This window comes from Ursus maritimus, unplaced genomic scaffold (assembly GCF_017311325.1).
Source record: "Ursus maritimus isolate PB19 unplaced genomic scaffold, ASM1731132v1 scaffold_24, whole genome shotgun sequence".
NCBI lineage: Eukaryota > Metazoa > Chordata > Mammalia > Carnivora > Ursidae > Ursus > Ursus maritimus.
This window is the reverse complement of record NW_024424897.1, coordinates 4,771,351-4,790,956: the sequence shown is the minus strand read 5'-3', so window position 1 is coordinate 4,790,956 and position 19,606 is coordinate 4,771,351. Positions and strand designations below refer to the sequence as shown.

Genomic DNA, 19,606 nt, shown 5'->3' with positions numbered 1-19,606 from the left:
GATGCAGTCAGGGGGACAAGCAGGTGGAAAGAGACCACATAATAGAATGGAGCCATAGGGGGGTGGCAGGTAAGGGGCACCCCACTCTCCCCGAGGGGGTCTAAGTTATAATTTCCCAAAAGCTGAAAACACGAGTATTACATATAAAATGAATATGCAGAAGTAATTTTTCCAACGTGTTCATTAATGAGGAAACCAACACGATGTTGAGAGCAGTTGAAAAGAGAATGCGATAATCAGTCATGTATGTAGGCAATCAGGAATGCTAGAATGGGTTTGCTGATGGATGCCACACCGCTCAGCGTCCTGCGGGGCACTAACACAGAATGTTCGACGTCATCTTCTCCTGAGGACAGACACCACTGATATCTCTGCGGGACAGAATCCATTTGCATTGTTATGCACAAAAATTATTTTGGTTTTTTACAACTTAACTTCTCCCCCATTCTGAGCTGTAAAATAGCCTCACGGTACACACTCCTCCAGAGCCAGGGGAGCCCTGCGGAGGGGGCTGCGCCCACACCATTGAAAGTGTGCTTGTATCCTCCTGCCCATTTTCAAGTGGACAATCCCTCTAGGCAGGGGTCTGCGTTGGTCTGTGCACACCTGCAAGACCACCTTAGAGCACCTCAATCTAGCACAGCAGAATGACCCGGGAGCTTTTGCTTTTTACTTTTTACTTTTTTAAGATTTTATTTATTTATGTGACAGAGAGAGCACATGCGAGCACAAGCAGAGGGAGAGGCAGGCAGAGGGAGAGGGAGAAGCAGGCTCCCCGAGGAACAGGGAGCCCACTGCAGGGTTCCATCCCAGGACTCTGGGATCAGGACCTGAGCCATAGGCAGACGCTTCACCAACTGAGCCACCCAGGCGCCCCGTCAACTGGGAGCTTTCAACATCCTGATTCCCAGGCCACACCCCAGACCCATAAAACCAGTATTTTGGGGTGGGGGGTGGAGGGGGGAGTCCCTGGTGTCAGACTCTTCAAAGTTAAGAACCACTGCTCTGAAGACATCCAAGCAGGAGCAGGAGGCCAGCTCCACTCCCCTTCCCTCCCACTCTCCACTTACCCCTCAGCCCCTTCCACCCCTCCCACCCCTCCCCTTCCCTCCCTCCTCCCCAGCTCTGCCCCATCTCTCCTCTCCCCTCCTCTCCCAGGCCCAGCCAGGCTTCCATGGTGACTCTGGGGGGGGGGGGGTATCCTGAAACTTGCCTACTTTTGTGCAGAAAGCACCATGTGGGGGCAGCCCAGGACAACCCCCTTCCAACCCCACCCTGGGGGATGGTCCTGGAAGATGGCATCTTTTGAAAATGTTTTCCTCCAACACCCAGAAGGAACCCACAGCTTGAGAGCAGCAAATGAGAAGAAATCTATCAGCCTCAGGAAATTGGTTCCCGCAGCCCCACAGAGTGACGGTAATCAGAAGCCCTTTGAGTGCCCAGCTAAATAAATAGGTTTAAAACTAATGCACCAGCTGCTGCAGGAAAGCGCGTAATCCCAAGATGGGTGGGCTGTGGGGCTGCCCGTATCTGCTTGGCAAGGGCATAAATCCGGGCACATGGGGGGGCCCCAGCTCCCACTGGCTCCTTTCACAGAAGGCAGAATGGAGCAAATCTGCTCTCAGCCTCCAGAATGTGTTTTCAGCCTGGGGAGAGCTACAAAGCCAGGGCAGGACGCCCACCTCTTCAGAAAGGGGGTGTGCTGGGGGGGGGGGTGTCAGGTTCAAAGGCGAACAATACCCAGGACTCCCTGGGTCCCAAAGGGAAATCTTCTAAGGTGCGTACGGAAGACATCCCTTGTCTGCTGAACCCCGGGCTTGCTCCAGTCCCTTCCCTTGACCTCTGAGCAAGGACACCAAGAGCTACTCAGAGTGGTGACAGGGCTCAGCCAGGTCCTCCTGGGCCTCTCTGAGCCACTAGACTGAAGAGCCATAGAGTCCTCATTAAGATGAGCGGGAGTCACTCTGAGAACCACTAGGCAGCTCTCCAAGCCCGGGCGTCGTTTCTTCCCCTCCACGGTGACTCTTGTAAGACATGCCACGACACGAAGAGGTGGTTACATCAAAGTGACAGCGGGTCTCACAAATCAGTGCATCTTTGCCAATCTGCAGAGTTCCTGTTACAGGTGTACATGTGCTCGTTGCTCGGAGGGGACACTGAAAAGAAAGACACAGAGAAGCACACCTGCCGAGTCCGTAAACATCGCTTCCTGAGCAGCAGCTGTCACCTGGCCCTTTCATCCAAACACCCTGCACAGCACTGGGGGCAGAGACCAGAGTCACCGCCCTTGTCCTTCTGGCAACAGGAGCACCCAGTTAAAAGACTCTATTTTGCAAACTCCCTTGTAGCCAAATGTGACAAAGGCAGGGCTGCTTCTTGCTGGAGGCTCCAGGGAGAAGATTTCCTTGCTCTTTCCAGCTTCTAGAGGGCACCTCGTTTCTTGGCTCATGGTCCCCTCTCCCCACCTTCAAGTCCAGCAGCTTCCAGGGTCATGCCTCCTCTCTGTCTCTGACTGTCCTGCTTCCATCTTACAATGCCTCTTGTGATGACGTTGGGCCCATCTGGACAGTCCAGGACGATCTCCCCATTGCAGGGTTCCTAGATTCATCTCATCTGCAAAGTCCCTTCTGTACTGTGAGGTGACACATCCACAGGGTCCAGGGATTAGGGCACGCACAGCCATGGGAGCAATTGTGCTTTTCATCCCAGACCCACACCGTACCCTGTGCCTCTGGCCTCAGCCATGCAGATGACTTCCTTTGGGAGCTATCCACTCTGTGTCCCTCCTCACTCCCACCCTCCCTCCACCAGCTAGACAGGGGAGAGGACGGAGGGGAGCCAGAGTTCCAGAAGCCTGACGCCACCCCGTGATGGGGTTCTTGAGCCCCTGCAGCTGCTCCAGCCCTGGACACAGTGGGTACGTGGAGTCCGCTTTTCTAATATAAGTCGGGATGGGTTTCTGTCACCTGCACCTGCAAGACCCCACACTCTGTTCTTTGAGGGTCCTGAAGGAGGAGGCCAGGTGCCAGAGGCTGCGGCTTCACCCTCTCTGTGAGAAGATTCCAGGCGAGCCCCCTGCAGCCCCTGGGCTGCGGTCAGAGGGGGCTCGCCTTTAAGAAGGCCAGCACTGGGCACTGAGGATGGAGGAGCCTGGGGAGGCCAGGCCCCAGCTCTCCCTAGGAGAGTCAGGAGACACGGAGCCCTGTCCTGGCTGCTCAGGCCATTTCTGCTGGAGAGGCCAGAACAAAAGCAGAAAGCAGGCAGTGTTTGTCTTTATGTCACCATTTGCCCCAAGTGGGGCATTTCACACTTCCACAGTCCTCTTGATTGGAACAGAACCTTAAAAGCCCCGTCTGTTAGGTGGGATGTTATTCAGTCATAAACAGAAAGGAAGCACCAATGCACGCTGCAACTTGGATGAGCCTCGAAAGCAGGTGCCCCATCGCCGCTAACTAGCACCCGCCAGCTTCGGCTCCTTTAAGACGACCTTGGAGGACCCAGTTTCAAAGCCCAGGGAGACCTTCTGGCCGCTGCCTCTATGGTGCGTCGTCACTTCCGGCAGGAAGTGCGTATGCAGAACGGCTCCGGCGCAGGGGGTGGGGAGCGAGTAGAGGCGCGTGTTCCTCGTGTCTGAGGGAGGAGACTGCTCGCGTCGGCCTGGTGGTCGACCCGGGCCCGCGGGGTGACGCGGGGGTCTTCGGCGCCGCCCGCCCCAGCCTGGGCCGCAGGGCCCCGGACGAGGGAAGCGGAGGGGACTTGGGCGGAACTCAGGCTCCGACGCCGGGGCGGGGCTGCAGCAGGCTCGGCGGCCGGGCCGGCGGGGCCAGCGCGGCCAGCGCGGAGGTCTGGGGAGGGCGTAGATAGCGGATGAGACTCTTCCTACATCTCGTTGTATCACTCTTTCCCCAGGGTTTCCTCAGAAAACGAGAACTTTCCAGCCCCCGGCGATTAGATGCAGGCGGGCGGCGTTTGGCCATTTCCTCCTGGTCGGTGAGAGCACGCAGAGCGCGCTCAGTTTGGGGGATCCAGGTACGTCAGGCACCGAGACGAAGAGTCTGGAGGACGATGGTCTGGGAAAAGGCTCCTGTGTTGCTGAACCTGCCCGGTTGTGGGTGCAGCCTTGTACCAGGCAGCCCGACCCTGACCTAGAATAAATTCCCGGGAGCAGTTTTTCCTGGGGTTTGAATTTGCAGTAACAGGTGTGAACATTCTAGCAGCAGTTTGATGATCATGTATGATACTGCAAACAGGACCCACGCTGAAAGGAAAACCGTTAGAGTTAGTACCGGGGAGCAGTGGCTTCCAAAAATCTGGAAACAGTTGACTTGATAAATATCGATTGATGCTTTGGCCATGCACCGTGCTGAATGTTAGTGGGTACAGAGATGGACAAAGACAGCCCAGGCCCTTGTTCTCAGGGAGCTACAGCCCCGCTGGGGAGATGAGATCAAATGCTTGTACTAAAGGAGATGTAATTCCTTTGGCTGAGGCCAAAACTCTGAAGGAGAGTATAATCCTATTAGGAGCTGCATCATTAGGAGTGTGATGGAGGCTTTCCTGAAGATGGGATCCTTGAGCTGGACTCTGAAGGATGAGTGGGAGTTCTCTGGAAAGCCAGGGGGCTGCATGTGCAAAGGCCCAGCGACCTAGCAAACGTGGCCAGTGGAGGAACTGGAAGAAGACCATTGTAACCCAGAAAGCAAGGGGAATGGTTTGGGGTGAAGCTGAAAAGGTGGGGAAGGGCCTGACCACACAGGGCCTGTGGCTCACGTGCACATTTTGCTCTTTCCTCAGAATGCAGGGGTCATTCTGGGTTTTAAACAAGAGGATGATGTGCTAAAATCTGTAATTTCAAGAGAACATTATGTAGAGAACAGTGCCGTCCAGTGGAGCTTCCTGCCATGTTGGAAATGGTCTATATCTGCACTGTCCGGTAGAGCAGCCACAAGCCACGTGTGGCTGTTGAGCACTTGGCAGTGTGGCTGGTGCTGCTGAGGAACTAGATTTTTCATTTTAATTTAAACGTAAATAACGACGGGTGGCCAGTGGCCACCTTGTTGGAGAGCACAGGTCTAGCGTATGTTGGAGGCATGGGAGCACCTTTATTGGTATCACGCCACACAGAGACCCTTACATCTCCTGCACCTCATCCCCTCCTGGGTAGAAGCCGAGAGGGAGTCTGCTTTTTGAGAACCCTGCCACCTACTGAGGAGCTCACACGTAGCAGTGCCTTTGTGCTGTTGGCTGGAGGGCAGGCAGCCTGCTCCTGGTGAAGTGGCTCCCTCCCTTTGCCTGGTTCATCATCCGCACTCAGATGGAAGAGTGCCTGCAGTGGTCAGAGCATGTTGTCTGAGCTGGGGAGGGGAGGGGAGGGGAGAGAGCGGAGGAAAAGCGGTGGCTTGTGTTAAGGGGGTGGCTTAGATCTAGAGAGGTGGCCATCGTAAGTGCTGTGGTGCCACAGGAAGGGACATATTCAGTAGGACCTAATGGAATGTGACCCCGTGAGGACCTAAAGGCTGTTTCCAGCTGATGACACTTGGCAAAGGGCAGGAGGGGTGGACATGCCTGAGGATGTGGGCAGCTCATGAGTTGGGGCCAAACTGGGGAACCATGTGGCTGGAAGCAGAGAAGAAGATGGAGGAATGCGTAGGCTGGTGTGGGGTTTAGGGGCTTCTGTGCAGGCAGGTTTCTGAGGAAGGCCCAGGCGATGTGCAGATGACAGCCCGGAGAGGGACGGGGTAGGCGATCACTGTGGTGCCAGCCTGCGATGGAGCCCGCAGACCCCGAAGGAGGAGGGGCTGATGGAGGCAGGATCACTGCAGGGCACCCTCCTCGTTGTGTTCTGGGTGGTGGTTATAGATCTGGAGGGTAGCTTCCGCTGCTAACAGGCGTGCTGAGGTAGTGGGAACGCTGATGAAGTGTACTTTCTTTGCAGGTGAGTCCGCTGGAAGATGTGTGTGCGGGATCAGTGCGTGCCGGGTTCTCGTCTGCGTGCTTCCGTGTACCTGCCGTGTAATTGTTGGGGGCTTGGAACTTTGCCCGTGCCTTTGGTTTCATTTCCTCAGCTGTGTAACTCTGAATGCTAACCTGCTTAAGGCCCTGTTGTGTATGGATATAAATAAAAGGGGCCTGTCCCCAAGGAGACTTTTCATGCCCTTTATGGTCTTTGTCCCCAGTGACCTTATGTGTGATGTGTCGCCTCTGCCGCCGAGATGCATAGTTGGCACAGAAGAGTGACCGAGCCACTCAGGGTTCTCTGTAGGAAGTGTGAGTGCTGGGGGCACTGCTCAGCCCAGAGGAGCATGAGCTGTCCAGGAGTGGGGGCACCTGGAGGGAGGTGACCATTGTCTCCGTGATCTAAGAGGAAGGGGGTGGCTAGTGTAATTCAGGGTGGCGGTCACCTCGTGCAGACCTCACTCTGACTAGAATTTCCCCAGAAGTGACTGCTGGCCTCAGACCTGGTCGCCGGTGGCTGCCGGGCACTGCCCACCTCTGCTTCCTCACCTGCGTCTCTGGCCCCTTGCGGGGGCCGTCCTCCGTGAAAAATTCTCCCAGCCTTCCTGTCTTTTGACTGTTCGGCACGTCTTGATGTGAGAAAAGGAAGAACCACGGCAGTGGTGGTTCCCCTATGTCGTGCTGCCTTCGCGTTCCATGTTAGGGTGACACGTGTGTTTTCACGTGGCCTGGAAAGGTCATCCTGACCTTCAGACCTAGGCGTGCCACACCCAGGGTTCCTGCCGGTCCTTGCTTGTGTCTGTGTGTTCGATGTACTCTCTGACTCTCTTGACTTAACATCCTCTGGCCCAGCACTCCTCTTGTCCAGCTCAACTCCCGGGAGGGTCTGGCCTGCGAGTGCCCAGAGCCAAGAGTGTCACTTCAGACCTTGCCAGGGAAGCCGTCAGTGGGCCTCGTCACAGACCCATAGTCCGAGCAACCGCCGCCGTGGAGGGAGGCACGGCCGCCCCGGGAGACGGCAGCTCGCGTGTTGCACTGAAGGGCAGAAGTACCCATGTTCTCCGCGGCCCGAGGAGTTCGTGGGGGGCTTTCACGTCCCAGCTCCGCCCCTGGCCTGCTGTGTGACCTCAGGCCACTTCCCTGTTTCTTAGTAAGACGGGGACCGTGATGACGGTGACTCCCAAAGGCGGGCGCTTGTGAGGAGTCGGCAGATCACGGGAAGTGCTCAGGAGCGCTTCAGACCCGTGAAGCTGCCCGTTCTCGGATTTTCAGGACATCTCTCGGCGCATCCAGCGGCGAGCTTCCAGAGCGCTGCCGTGCGGGCGGGTGCTGGCATGCGGGGTGCTGCCTGCCCCAGGAGCGGCCTGCCTGCTACCGGGCCTGGGAGCTGGGGCGGGTTACAGGCTCTTGGCTTTTTCAGGCCGTTTGTGTTCACTTTTGGGCCACTCACGAGAGCACGTAACTCTCAGTGTGGGTACCTGCCCTCTGCTACGTGCTCATCGTTAGAGAAAGTGTGATAAATGCCCAAACGAACATACCGTGTCAGGTATGCGTACTGGGGGAAATGTACGTATTGGTATTTCTGGAAGCAACGGTTTGGAGTCCGCTCACTGCTTTGTTCGCTGTGGTGTGTCTCATGAGTGTAAACGTCCGCTCGGGCACAGCGGCTGTGGGCAGGGCCTCGTCTGGCCTCGGTGTGTGTCGCAGAGCAGCGGTGGGGCTCTGCGCCTGCCGACTCGCTCAGAGAGTTGTTTCAGCCTTTGCTTCGACAGGTTAATCAGAAGCTTTAGCTCCTGGGCCCCCCGAGCAGGAACAGCGCGTTGCCAGCACGGAAAGTGATGACGTGACGTGCTTCGTACTGATAGAGTCACGTGTGATATGCAGGTCCCTCCTTCGCGTTCTCATTTGGCATTGGCGTCGACGGAGGAGGGTGCTTGGGTGTCCCCGGTGTGTGCGCGCAGCTCGGTCTGAATCCTCTCGGGGCGGGAGAGCCTGCCGAGTGCAGGGGAAAGACGGATGGGGAGAGAGCTGCTGGGATACAGCGCGGCGTGGGCGGAGATCCTGCAGGCTTCCGTGGCAGCCCCTCACCCCTCCAGCTGCTCCCCAGTGCAGGTGCTTCACATTGAGCCTCTGCCCGTTTCCTCTGTGGCCGCACCCCGAGATGACAGCCTCTGTCTGTCCTGCACCCTGGTGCGGTGTGCTGGGCGCTGCCGGTGACGGGAGGGAAGCCCGGAACCCCCAGGGGGACGCTCGGGAGGATGTTGCGTGTGGCCGAGGCCATACCTGAGAATATTCCCCAGCTGTCTCCCGCTGGGTCACTCGGTTCCAGCTGGCCTGGGCGTGGCCGTGGTGTACTTGCTTCCCCTAGAGAGCAGGTATCTTAAATAGGCCGCAGTATGATGAGGATGGCTGCAGCAGTTCTGGGTTTTGTTCCTCTGGATTATGTAAGAGGGTTGAGGTAGGCAGGAGTCCAGTCGCTTCAAAGCACCGGGCCTTTTAATAATAGCAGTGGATAATGAAATGCGCAGTCTGTAAGAAGTAATTTTTTTTAACGTTAAAAATGGCCGTGGGACGCAAAAGGCCTGTGGCAGAAAACAGTGAACATCGAACTAAAAAACAGCTACAGCACAGCAGGGTTTTGAACTTCCCTCTTTGTCCACTAGAGGACGCCATCCTGAGGAGCCACCAGTTCTCGTTTGTAACTCGGTCCACTTTTAGCTTTTTAATTTAGCCAACCCCTTATTTCACCAGAAAGTGCTGCAGAAGGTTGATCGGCAGGGTTGGGCTCCTTGTTAAGGCTCTGCCAGGAGGTCCCCGTTGCACACAGTTCCTGGGAAGTGCCCATCGTGTCATGGATGAGCTGAACCCCACCCGGGCACGGGACACAGCGCTTGGGGAGAAGAGCGCGTTCTAATGCAACTTCCTGTCCAGAATCACTCCCAGGGACGGCAAGTGGTTCTAGGTGGCGTGAGAGATTTTCTTCCGTAAGGACTCCCGTGCAGCACATACCAGTACCTGAGGTCCCAGACGGTCTGTTAGGGTTTAGAAGCGTCTCTTGGGGGACCGTTGCTCATACTTGCAGTAGAAAGGCACACACCGACACGGAACAGGATCTGTACAGCGCTGGTGTGGTTTGGACTGCTGATCGTTGTCCATTCGAAAGGTGTTGTTGAATTGGGAAAAAAGTACGATCTCCAAGTGTCATGTTGGGTAGGGTACTAAATGTTCCCTGGTTTGTGAACCTCGTTGACCACTCTCTGATGAATTAAACGTGCTGAATTGAGCACTGACCGCGCTAGGCTGGGCTGGGGAGCCAGGCACGGGCAACTCCCTGCCCTCGGAGAGCTTCCATCCTAGAAGTCACAGGAGAAGTGGAGAAGCGTGGGGTGTGCTCTGGAGGAAAGGAAAACAGGGCCGGGATGGAGTGGGGTGTGGAGTCACAGTTTCAGATAGGGTGCTCAGGAAAGGGCCCACATCCTAAGGGAAGAGAGGAAGTCACTCGAAAGTCTGGAAGCGCATGCGAGGCAGGGGAGCGGCGAAGGTGAGTGAACAAGGCGGCTTTCTGGAGAGGGTTGGAGGCGCCTGGGCGTCGGGTCTTGCAGAACCTCATAGGAACGTCTGACTTTGACTCCCAAGTAGGAGTCGGTAGCTCACATTTTTATCTCCTCTTTTCGGGACCATTTCCCCCTGCCGACAGTATTGGCTTGGAAGTATTTCCTGTTCTTGCGCTAACAGATTTGCCTGTTGAGAGGATCCCTGATCTATGCAGAGGGAGTGTGTCCCTTCCCTTGGCGACTGTGGGAGGCTCCCTCTCGGCTCTGTTGAACCGTAACCGTGGTGTTCCCCAGGGAACCGACCTGGGAACAGATAGTTGTATATAAGTTCCTGGGACAGCCTGGTGCCTTTCACCTTGTGGGTGAAGCCGGAGACTGCCCAGACGTCCTGTCTGAGCGTGGCAAGGACCTTGGCCCCAGGCCTGCGGGCACGCCTCCATCGTGGAAGTCACCCACGGTCTGTTTTCTAGCCTGGTGCCACCTCATAGGAGCTGTGTATTTCTTGTTTTTGCAACAAAGAGTAGATCTGTGTCACTTAAATTACCACCAAGAAGACAACAAAAGTACATTCTCCTCTTAACTTTCACAGGGTAGAGGCCTGCTTGGTTTTAGGTGGTTACACATCATGACTGTTGAAAATGGTTCTTCGTTCCGATATTTTTTTCAGATCAATTATGCAACTGCAGCAGAAAGCTAGTTCTTTTCTTGCAAGTGTCATTAAAAATGGAGCCGAGTGAGTCAGGGGAAGGTCACGTGTCTCGGGCCTGGCAGCTGTGTGGTTGTGTCCCGGTTACGCAACACTGCTTTCGACCTGCGCCCCCGTCAGCAAAATCTTCAGATTATCCTATGGAATTAAAATAAGACTTTTACTTTCTTTGAACAAGACGTTCTTTGTTAAAACCACACTTAGCGGGGCGCCTGGGTGGCACAGCTGTTAAGCGTCTGCCTTCGGCTCAGGGCATGATCCCTGCGTTATGGGATCGAGCCCCACATCAGGCTCCTCCGCTATGAGCCTGCTTCTTCCTCTCCCACTCCCCCTGCTTGTGTTCTCTCTCTCTCTCGCTGGCTGTCTCTCTCTCTGTCAAATAAATAAAGTCTTAAAAACACACACACACACACACACACACACACACACACACTTGGGCTTTTCACACTGACTTCCACTAGAGGCTCCGTAAGCCATATTCTGTCTGTGCGGCTGTCCCCATGGAACACATTTTTTAAAGTCAGACTCCCGACTGTCATGCCCCTTTGGAACTTGGACGCGGTTGTCATCCGTCACGGAGACTTAACGGGCAAAGCTCCCGTAAACCCCCTTCACTTCTGCGCCGTCTCTGTTCCAAATCGCTGCCCCCCTTTGAAAGTTAATGGAGGAGGTAGAAAATATTAAGTCTAAGTGAAATAAAGGGGTTACGTCCTCCAGTCACTTTACATATGTGTAAGCACTGCCTGGTGTTTAGTTTCATTTTTAATTTTTTTCCTAGAGTAACAATGCACAAGTTTTTTGTTTGTTTTTAGAGGGGGGGGAGGGGCAGAGAGAGACTCTAAGCAGGCTCCATGCCCAGCATGGAGCCCAGTGCGGGGCCCCATCTCACAACCCTGAGGTCATGACCTGAGCTGAAATCAAGAGTCAGATGTTTAACCGACTGCGCCACCGAGGCGCCCCAATAATGCACAAGTTTTAGGGCTCAGAGGATTAAAAGGCTGGCACCAAACAGCAGCTCCCTGCGCCCCTCTTGCCAGGGGCCAGCCCTCGACAACCATTTCACGGTGCTCTGTCTTCAGGTACGCTCGTCTCCCCACTTCCGACTGTCGTGTATGTGCTGCTCCTTTTGACTCACCATCTTAAGCCTTGCCTGTCGACTTCCTTTCTGGTGGATTCAGACTGGGCACTCCTGGACCCCCTGCGCTTCTCCTTCCCCGTCCTCCAGTACAATCACCCTGTGTGATTTCCGTTTGGATCGGCATTCCGTGTTGTCCTGCAGCTAACAATGCTTACCTGCACCCCCCGCCCCGCCTTGCAAGACCCTTGTCGTGTCCTTCTTTTCTCCCCTAGTTTCTGCTGTTTCTTTGGCTGAGTTTTGGTTGCTAACTCTTGTTCCCACCTTCCCTGTAGCTTCTCAGCCTGACTTTACACACGGTCAACCACATTACCTCTAACTTTACACGGGGCCAGCCACATGACGTCATGTATCCATCCTGCTTGTTTCTTAGACGTGTGAAAGGAGACCTCAGACAATGCAGTTAGGAGAACGCTGTTATGGTTTTGTTACAATCACATGTGCGAGGGGAGAGGCCCCAGTAGGCCAATTCAGAAGTTCAGTTTTAGTTAGGAATTTTATATTTTACGGGAAAATATGAAGGTTGGATTATTGTCAGGACAAATACAAAAAGAATCCTGGCTGAAGGTCTGACAGTCAGCTGGGTGGGTAGGTCACTGGTTTCCCAGGAAATTCCTTACAAATTATGTCAAGGGATGCCAATTTTCCCCGAAGGAGGCTATGAATTTTAATCAGACAGAAAAAGGCTCTGTACCAAGCCAGGTTTAGACTTTTTTTTTTTTAAATTTGATATTTAAGTAATCTCTACATCCAACGTAGGGCTCAAATTCAGAACCCCAAGGTCAAGAGTCACACACTCCACCAACCGAGCCAGCCAGGTGCCCCTAGATCAGTTTTTTATACCCTGTCTTTGACCTAAACATCATATCTGACTTGCTTAAGAATGCCTCTTGTTGCACTTTGGCTCTAAGAACATAAACGAAGTATTGCCTAGGTCAGTACTTCCCAAACACCTGCGCACAAATCCCTGGGGGATTTGTCAGATGTGGATTCTGGTGCACTGGGGCTGAGGTGGGGCCTGAGACTGCGTTTCTTACCTGTTCCCTGGTCCTGCTGGTCCGGGGGCCGTACTTTGAAGAGTAAGGGAGGGTGTTTTTGGTTGCTTGGTACATCTCCCATTGATGGTAGACTTGGGTGTAGGTTTAATTTGTCGGACACATGCCCAATTGTGATAACTAGCAGTATCTATAAATATTCATGAGCCGGTTTCCTGTATTAGGGAAGAATTTCCTGACACAGCATGTAGTGGTAATGATTTCTTACAGTCTGTGCACTGAGGCCTCTCTAGTATGTAAGCTGGGTTCAGTGAGGCCTGTTCCATAGATAGGTACAGCAAGAGGCAATGATAAACATCTCCTTACTGTTTGTCCAATAAAACTGAAGTCACATGAAAGATAACCTCCCAGCTGGATTAAAGTGGTAAAAACAGATTTTATTCAGAACTATTGCAATAAAGGAAAAGAGACCTCAGCATAGAATGGGGTTCAGTTCCAAACGTAGCAGGGACAGGGAGCAGGAGCAGGGCAGCAGATGGAAAATCACTAAGAGGAAACGTCGTGGGTAAGGGGGCTTCTGGCTAAACTGACCTAGCAGGATTCTGGCTGAAGGCAGGCCGGGGTGTCAGGCATCACCCGGGGGTCAGCGGAGGATAAGGAACCTGGTCAGACATCCAGGAAGCCCGGGGGTGGGGGGAAAGTCTGATGAAACTGACTTAGCAGGGTTCTTGCTAAAACTGGATTTTATAAGGAAGTGCACAGACGGGCCTAGGAGACGGTCCAGGAGTCTGACAAAGAATCTTTGTCCTAACCTAACCTTCCTTAGTCCTTTGGAGGTTAATTTGAACATTCTCTAAAATTTGAGAGAAAAGGAAATATTATATAATTGAGAGAAAAAAGTAAGCAGAATTTTATGACCGGTCCAGTAAGTGTCAAGTAATTTGCAAATGTTATACCTCCTTGAACCTCTCCTTTTACATGGGGGGAGTGGGCTCATTGAGGGTCGGTGACTGCCCAGGGTCACAGGCTAGTGTCTACTTTCTCATTCACAAATGTGGGTCACACACTTGGGCACCGCGCTAGGCACTGGGGATGCAGGGGGAACAAGACCCTCACCACATCCCTCGAGCAGGCTTTCTAGTTGAGGGAAGACCCCTCCCCCAAAAAACAAAACAAACCATCACATAGAACACACAAAGAGGCCTTCGGGGAAGGACCCTGCTGTGAGTGCTGTTGGGGCTCCTACTTTGGCTTGGAGGAGTGGGAAGCCCTCACTGGTGGTATCTGCACTGAAAGCTGAGTCACAAGAAGCAGTGGGCCAGGAACGAGGAGGGAAGGGCATTCCAGGTGGCAGGAACAGCAAGCACAAAGGCCACATGGCAGGATGCAACTAGCGGTGGGCCAGGGACCTGAACCTGGTGCTGCCTGACTCCGAAGTCAATGGTCTCCCCACTGAGGCCTCTGCCATTTTGCTGCCCAGTGTCAAATACAAAACAAATCCAGACTAGGAAACAGACCATCTTACTAAGGATGCTTGTAGGGGTGGGGGCCACTCCACCAGGGAGGATACTCTGACCAGGGACCTGCCCTGGAAGAGTTTGGCAAAATGGAAACTTCTTTCATGGGAGGAGTGGTGTGGGGGAAGCGGCAGAAGGGTGGCTGCATGAGGGAGTTGGCCAGAGAAGGTGTTAGCTGAGGTCACCCTGTGAGGCTGTGGGGGCGGAAGAGGTTTCCTTCTGCCCTTTGCGGTTCTTCTCTTACGGCTGGGCTGATAATTAAATTGACATGAGACAGATTAATGGGAGAAAAACAGAAGTTTAATAACATGCATGCCTCCTATATACATTGCAGGAAAAACAGAGTTACTCCCCAAAATGGCCAAAAGCCATCACCTTAAATACCACCTCAGCTAAAGACATAGGAGATGTTGGGGTGGGGGTGGGGGGTCAGTTGTAGGAGGTGATCAGGAAAACACCGAGAACAAGGAGGGTGTTGTGAGGGTTTAAGTCCACACCTCCGCTGATGAGTTTCCAGAGACCTCTGGAGACACCCGCACACATGGAGACTTCCCTCAGAATGAAATGTCTTTACTAAAGGTTAAGAACTGTGACTGCAATTTCTTAAAAATAACCGGTTTAAAATAATATGCCAAAGAGGCATATTTGGGGGTCTGATCTCCCCTTCGTAGCCATTTTGACTCGCGTCAACACATGTTCTCAGAGCAGAGGCTGGGCCCACAGGCCACGTGAGGCAGACACGTGCCTGTGGACTGGCGCTTCCTTCCAGTGGAAACGCTTCAAGTTGCGGCTCAGGGAGCGAACACAGCCGAGTGCTTTCACGAGCGCCCCACGCCTTTTGGTGAGCACCACTCGTGTTTGGTTTTATTTAGCTCTCGGTAACAGCAGGAGGCAGACAGGAAGCCCAGCAGTGGATGCCAGGATTCAGCAACTTGTTCAAGGTCTCCCACCTGGTTCTGGAGCAAAAACCAAGATTTGGCCTTCATATATAAGTTGGCAGAGTCCATCACAATTTGCAAAAAATTTGACGTAGCTAGGTAGGCCTTGTCCACAGCCGCCTCCTGGTAGCGATCAACAGCGCCGTGATGCCTCGCAAGGTCCCCCTCCGCCCTTCCCGGCTAAGGAACCAGGGGTGTCATCGGTGAATTGTCCTCCTTCCTTCCAGGATATGATTAGATATGTCTAATGCAGAGCCGATGCCAGAAGTGTCACATTTGGGAACTCGACTTCCCACGGGAAAAGCGTGAGCCCCAAGCGCCAGCCGTACAGGTAGTTCTGTCACTTCCGGCAGGCCAGGCGCACCAGCGAGGTCTGGGAATCTCAGGCCTAGAGGGGCGGCCGCACACCCAGCTGCTGTCAGTGGTCCTCATTCCCTGGTCTCAGAGAGCATGGGTGATTAAAAGCAGCTGGACAAAAAAGAATTCTAGGACATTCCTGGTGTTCCGGAGTCTGGCTTCAGGAATCCTGTACTGCGTGAAAGGGCAAATACAAACGGAAAGTTGGAGGTCTCGTTCTCCCCGTTGGGTACCAGGGAAGAGTGACGGGTGTGGTGATCATTTCGCAATATATACAAATATTGAATCATGGCGCTGGACACCTGAAACTCATATAATGTTATATGCCAATTATATCTCAATTTAAAAAAAAAAGGATCTGAGACCCTGAAAAAATAAGCCATTGTTTAAAAGTACAGAAGCAAGGAAAGAGCCTCCCCCGCCACCTCCCGCTTTGCTCTCAGCCTTTCTTCCTCTGCCCTCCTCACAGGTATGCTAATCTGTTTCGTGACTAAATTAGTCTCTGGGCCGTGGCACAACTCAGGAATGTCTTTCCTAGGACCAGAGAGCCTCCTCTTTGAAATGTGAGGAGGATAATGCTCTCAGTGTCCTGGGAGGGGACAGCCCTGCTCCGCTGTCACCTAATTGCAGACCTACACAGGGACCCATTGTCTTGCTGCAGCAGCTTAGCTCTATCACAGATCGTGTTTTCTGTGTTCTGGTTCCTTCGGTGGGTTGCCTGGGGCGCTCCTCACGTTGCTCTCTTCTGCCTTTATGGGGAGCTTTGTTATCCAGGGCTGTTGAGTAAACCTCAGGCTCCTGGACCGTCTCCTAGGCCTGTCCGTGCACTTCCTTCTAAAATCCAGTTTTAGCAAGAACCCTGCTAAGTCACTTTCACCAGACACCCCCCCCCCCCCGCCGCCGCCTTTCCAGATGTCTGACCAAGTTCCTCATCCTCCACCGGCCCCCGGGTGATGCCTGACACCCCGGCCTGCCTTCAGCCAGAATCCTGCTAGGTCAGTTTAGTCAGAAGCCCCCTTACCCACGATGTTTCCTCTTAGTGATTTTCCATCTGCTGCCCTGCTCCTGCTCCCTGGCTATAACTCCCCGTCTGTCCCCGCTGCACTTGGAGTCGAACCCTATCTCTCTCCCCCACTGTAAATCCCAGCGCATGGACCCTACGCCCCTCAGCCCGTCAGGAGGGTCCTGGATGGAGCTGCCTCACCATCCTTAACAAGTGTCCTTGCACGTTTTTTCTTTACCAGTAATAAAGAGGTGTGAAGTCCTCTACCCTCTTAGGTGCTTTGCTTGGAGGCCTGCAAATTAAACTGACAAAGTTTAACAAGAAAAAGGCAGATTTGTAGTGGAGTTCACAGAAACGTGCCTGGAGGAGGCTTAGAATTGAGGGCTCGTCTGCCATCCCAAGAAGGGGAGGGAAGGGGAGAAGGACACTTGTGAGAAAGCAAGACTTTTAGGAAAGGTGAGTGAGCCTTTAGAATAGGGGGCAGATGTGAGAGTTCTGTGCCAAGGCTGATTCCTCATCTGGGTGTGGACTGCTCTCTGCTGATAGGAGTTGGCCTTCTTGGGTTGTGATCCCAGCCTGGGAAGGGCGTTTATGACACTTGAATTCTTTTTTTTTTTTTTTTAAAGATTTTATTTATTTATTCGACAGAGACAGCCAGCGAGAGAGGGAACACAAGCAGGGAGAGTGGGAGAGGAAGAAGCAGGCTCATAGCGGAGGAGCCTGATGTGGGGCTCGATCCCATAATGCCGGGATCACGCCCTGAGCCGAAGGCAGACGCTTAACCGCTGTGCCACCCAGGTGCCCCTACACTTGAATTCTTTTTTAAAAGATGCTGTTTATTTATTTGAGAGCGGGAGAGAGAGAATGAGCGGTGGGGAGGGGCAGAGGGAGAAAGAGAGAGAGAAGCAGGCTCCCCGCTGAGCAGGGAGCCCCATGCGGGACTCAGTTCCAGGACCCTGAGATCATGACCTGAGCTGAAGACTGATGCTTGTCCCATTGAGCCACCCAGGCGCCCTGACACTTAAATTCTTTCGGGAGGCTCTGTGTTTAGGCAGATAAGGGAGTTCAGAAAATCAAACAGTACCAAAAAAAAAAAAAAAAAAAAAAAACCCTCTTATTCTGGGCCTGTTCACTGGCTTTCTTCTTATCTAATTTTGCTGGGAGTCAAGGAAATCCTCCACTTCCCTCCTCCCAAGTAAGGGGAAGTTGAAATGACTCAGGTCCGCTCTAGAGTCAGGCAAGAAGCCGGCCCGGCCTCCAGCCCCCCAGCTTCCCCCTGGCGTGTCCTCACCTCGCCCCGCAGCTAACTTCCCATGAGCACCTGCGCCTGCCCACCGGTCCCTGGCGCTCCGGGAGCAGGCATTTGCCTGTCACCTATGGGCACTCATTTATGCCCCTGGGCTGTGATTTACCAGGAAGGCGTCACTTCTGTCCTGGAGAAAACCAGCTGCTCACGGAGCCTCCATGCCTTCAGACTCTGGGGCAGTGACGAGGAGCCTTATTCACTGGGCCCGCCACCCCGTAGACCCCAGGGGAGAGAACAGGCAGAAAGTAGCTTCCAGCTCAGGACCCCTTACCCCCCAGGGGGCCGGGCCTGGTGCTGCACCTTCATCTTATTTGCTACACCTTCGAACAACAGGTTTCTGAGGCCAAAAGGTTCTTTTCTCCACCTTCTAGATAGGGGGATGGGGGACAGAGGGAGAGAATCCGCAGCAGACCCCTCACTGAGGACAGCCCAACCCGGGGCTCGATCCCATGACCCTGAGACCATGACCTGGGCTGAAACCAAGAGTCAGACGCTCAGTTGACTGAGCCCCCAGGTGCCCCAAGGTTCTAGAAGTTCTAAAGGTTCTACATGAGCGAATGGTCGAGTGGTTTTGGAATTTGACTATATTGGAACATTCGAGCTCTGTCAGTAACCTCTGAACGTCCCTGTGACAAAAGGTCTTTGTCAATGGGTTCCATTCCACAGTGTCTGAAGGGGACAATTTGTGGTTGAGATTTTCAGCCCCTTGCCCCACGCCCTTCCACACGTCCTCCCACTTCTGCAGTTTTCTTCTAGCCCGTCGAGTAAGCATGCAGTGGGATCGGGGGGTGACGTGGCCCAGCACAACCCAGCTGTCCCAGCACCCCCAGCCCGAGTCCCCAGCTGCCCAGTCGAGGCGTCAGCACAGCCCGAGGCCTGCAGCCAGGTCACATGTGCACCTCGGGGACAGGCAGGGAGGGTGGCCTGGTGCCAGGCGGCTCTCACCCTTCCCCATGGGATAGGACGCGGGGCCAGAGGGAGGGGACCCCGATTTTATAGATTATCGTGTGCACACGTGGCATCTCCTACCCCAAATGAGTTTCCATCTCAGTTCTGTTAGGAAAAAAGAAAAAAAATTCTGTGACACAGTAGCAAAGGGTGTGGGATCAGAGTCTTTAACTCCTTCCGTCTGAAGGAGAAAGAACTAAAACTCACTCTTCAAAGCTATATTTGCCTTGACTTTCCGTGGCGTTTATATCCCATGTCCGGCCCTGGAAGTGTATGCAGCTCCACAAACTCTCCAAGGCTCGAAATAATCTGCAAATATTCTGCCACTAGCCGCTTCCAGCGCTCAGTGTCCCCACCGGCTAGCTGATATTATCCGCTACATTCACCGAAAGCATAAAAGGCTAATCTCCGAACAAGCACATTTTTTGAAAGTGGCGTCATACTCCATCGTGACTTGTCGGCTCGCAAACATTTTCCTTGGAATACGCTGGGCTCCCCTGTGCTTCCCAAGTCCGTACTTTCTGTGCAAACACAATAGTTGGAACCGCCTACAGGCAAACCGCTTCGGTTTTAACTTTTGTCCCATTACCCAGAAGAGAGGTGTGGACTTGTTTACTTGGTTTGTGTTCAGGAACATTCTTTGTCTTCCAAAGCACACAGGAGAAAAGTCCCCGTCTTAGAACACAAAGCTCTGAACGGAGGTTTACCCGCTGGAGTACTTAGGATGGGCTGACCGAGCTCCGGGAGGAAATGCCCCCTCGGTTGCCCGGCTGCTGGGACAGGCAGTGGCCTGTATCGTGGGGACCGTGAGAAAACAATTGTTTCAGCGGCAGACAGTCTCCTCCCCATCAGTTCCGGGAGTGGAAGTGGCTGGAACGGCCGCTTGCCCGGGGGTGACAACCAAGCGTGAGGACCGGCCCGTGAGTGTGTGTGGATTTTGACCACTGGCGACGCAGGGCAGCCTGATGTCTCTCAGATACTTTGTTCTCAAAATGAACCACAACTTGGAAGCAACCAGAGACAGAAAGGGGCGATCGAGTAAACAGATTGTGGGAGGGCAGTACAGGGGAAAGGGGCTCCTGGTATCGTGGTGAGCGAGGAGGAAGGTTTCTGCGAACTGCGTGATTCCGTTTACGTGTCCCAAATCAGACAAAAGTCACTCCGTGGTGACAGAGTTCAGAAAACCAGTTTT

At 53.6% G+C, this 19,606-nt stretch overlaps 1 long non-coding RNA gene and 1 other non-coding gene across 2 annotated transcripts; both read left to right on the top strand.

Moving 5' to 3' along the window:
* The first annotated feature begins 3,577 nt into the window (after positions 1–3,577).
* On the top strand, positions 3,578–6,144 carry LOC103665775. The gene is made up of 2 exons (XR_569386.2): positions 3,578–4,029; positions 5,936–6,144. It is a non-coding gene; the product is annotated as an uncharacterized LOC103665775 (long non-coding RNA).
* Positions 4,066–4,252, top strand: LOC121105079. Its single transcript, XR_005837509.1, has one exon.
* Positions 6,145–19,606: the final 13,462 nt, after the last annotated feature.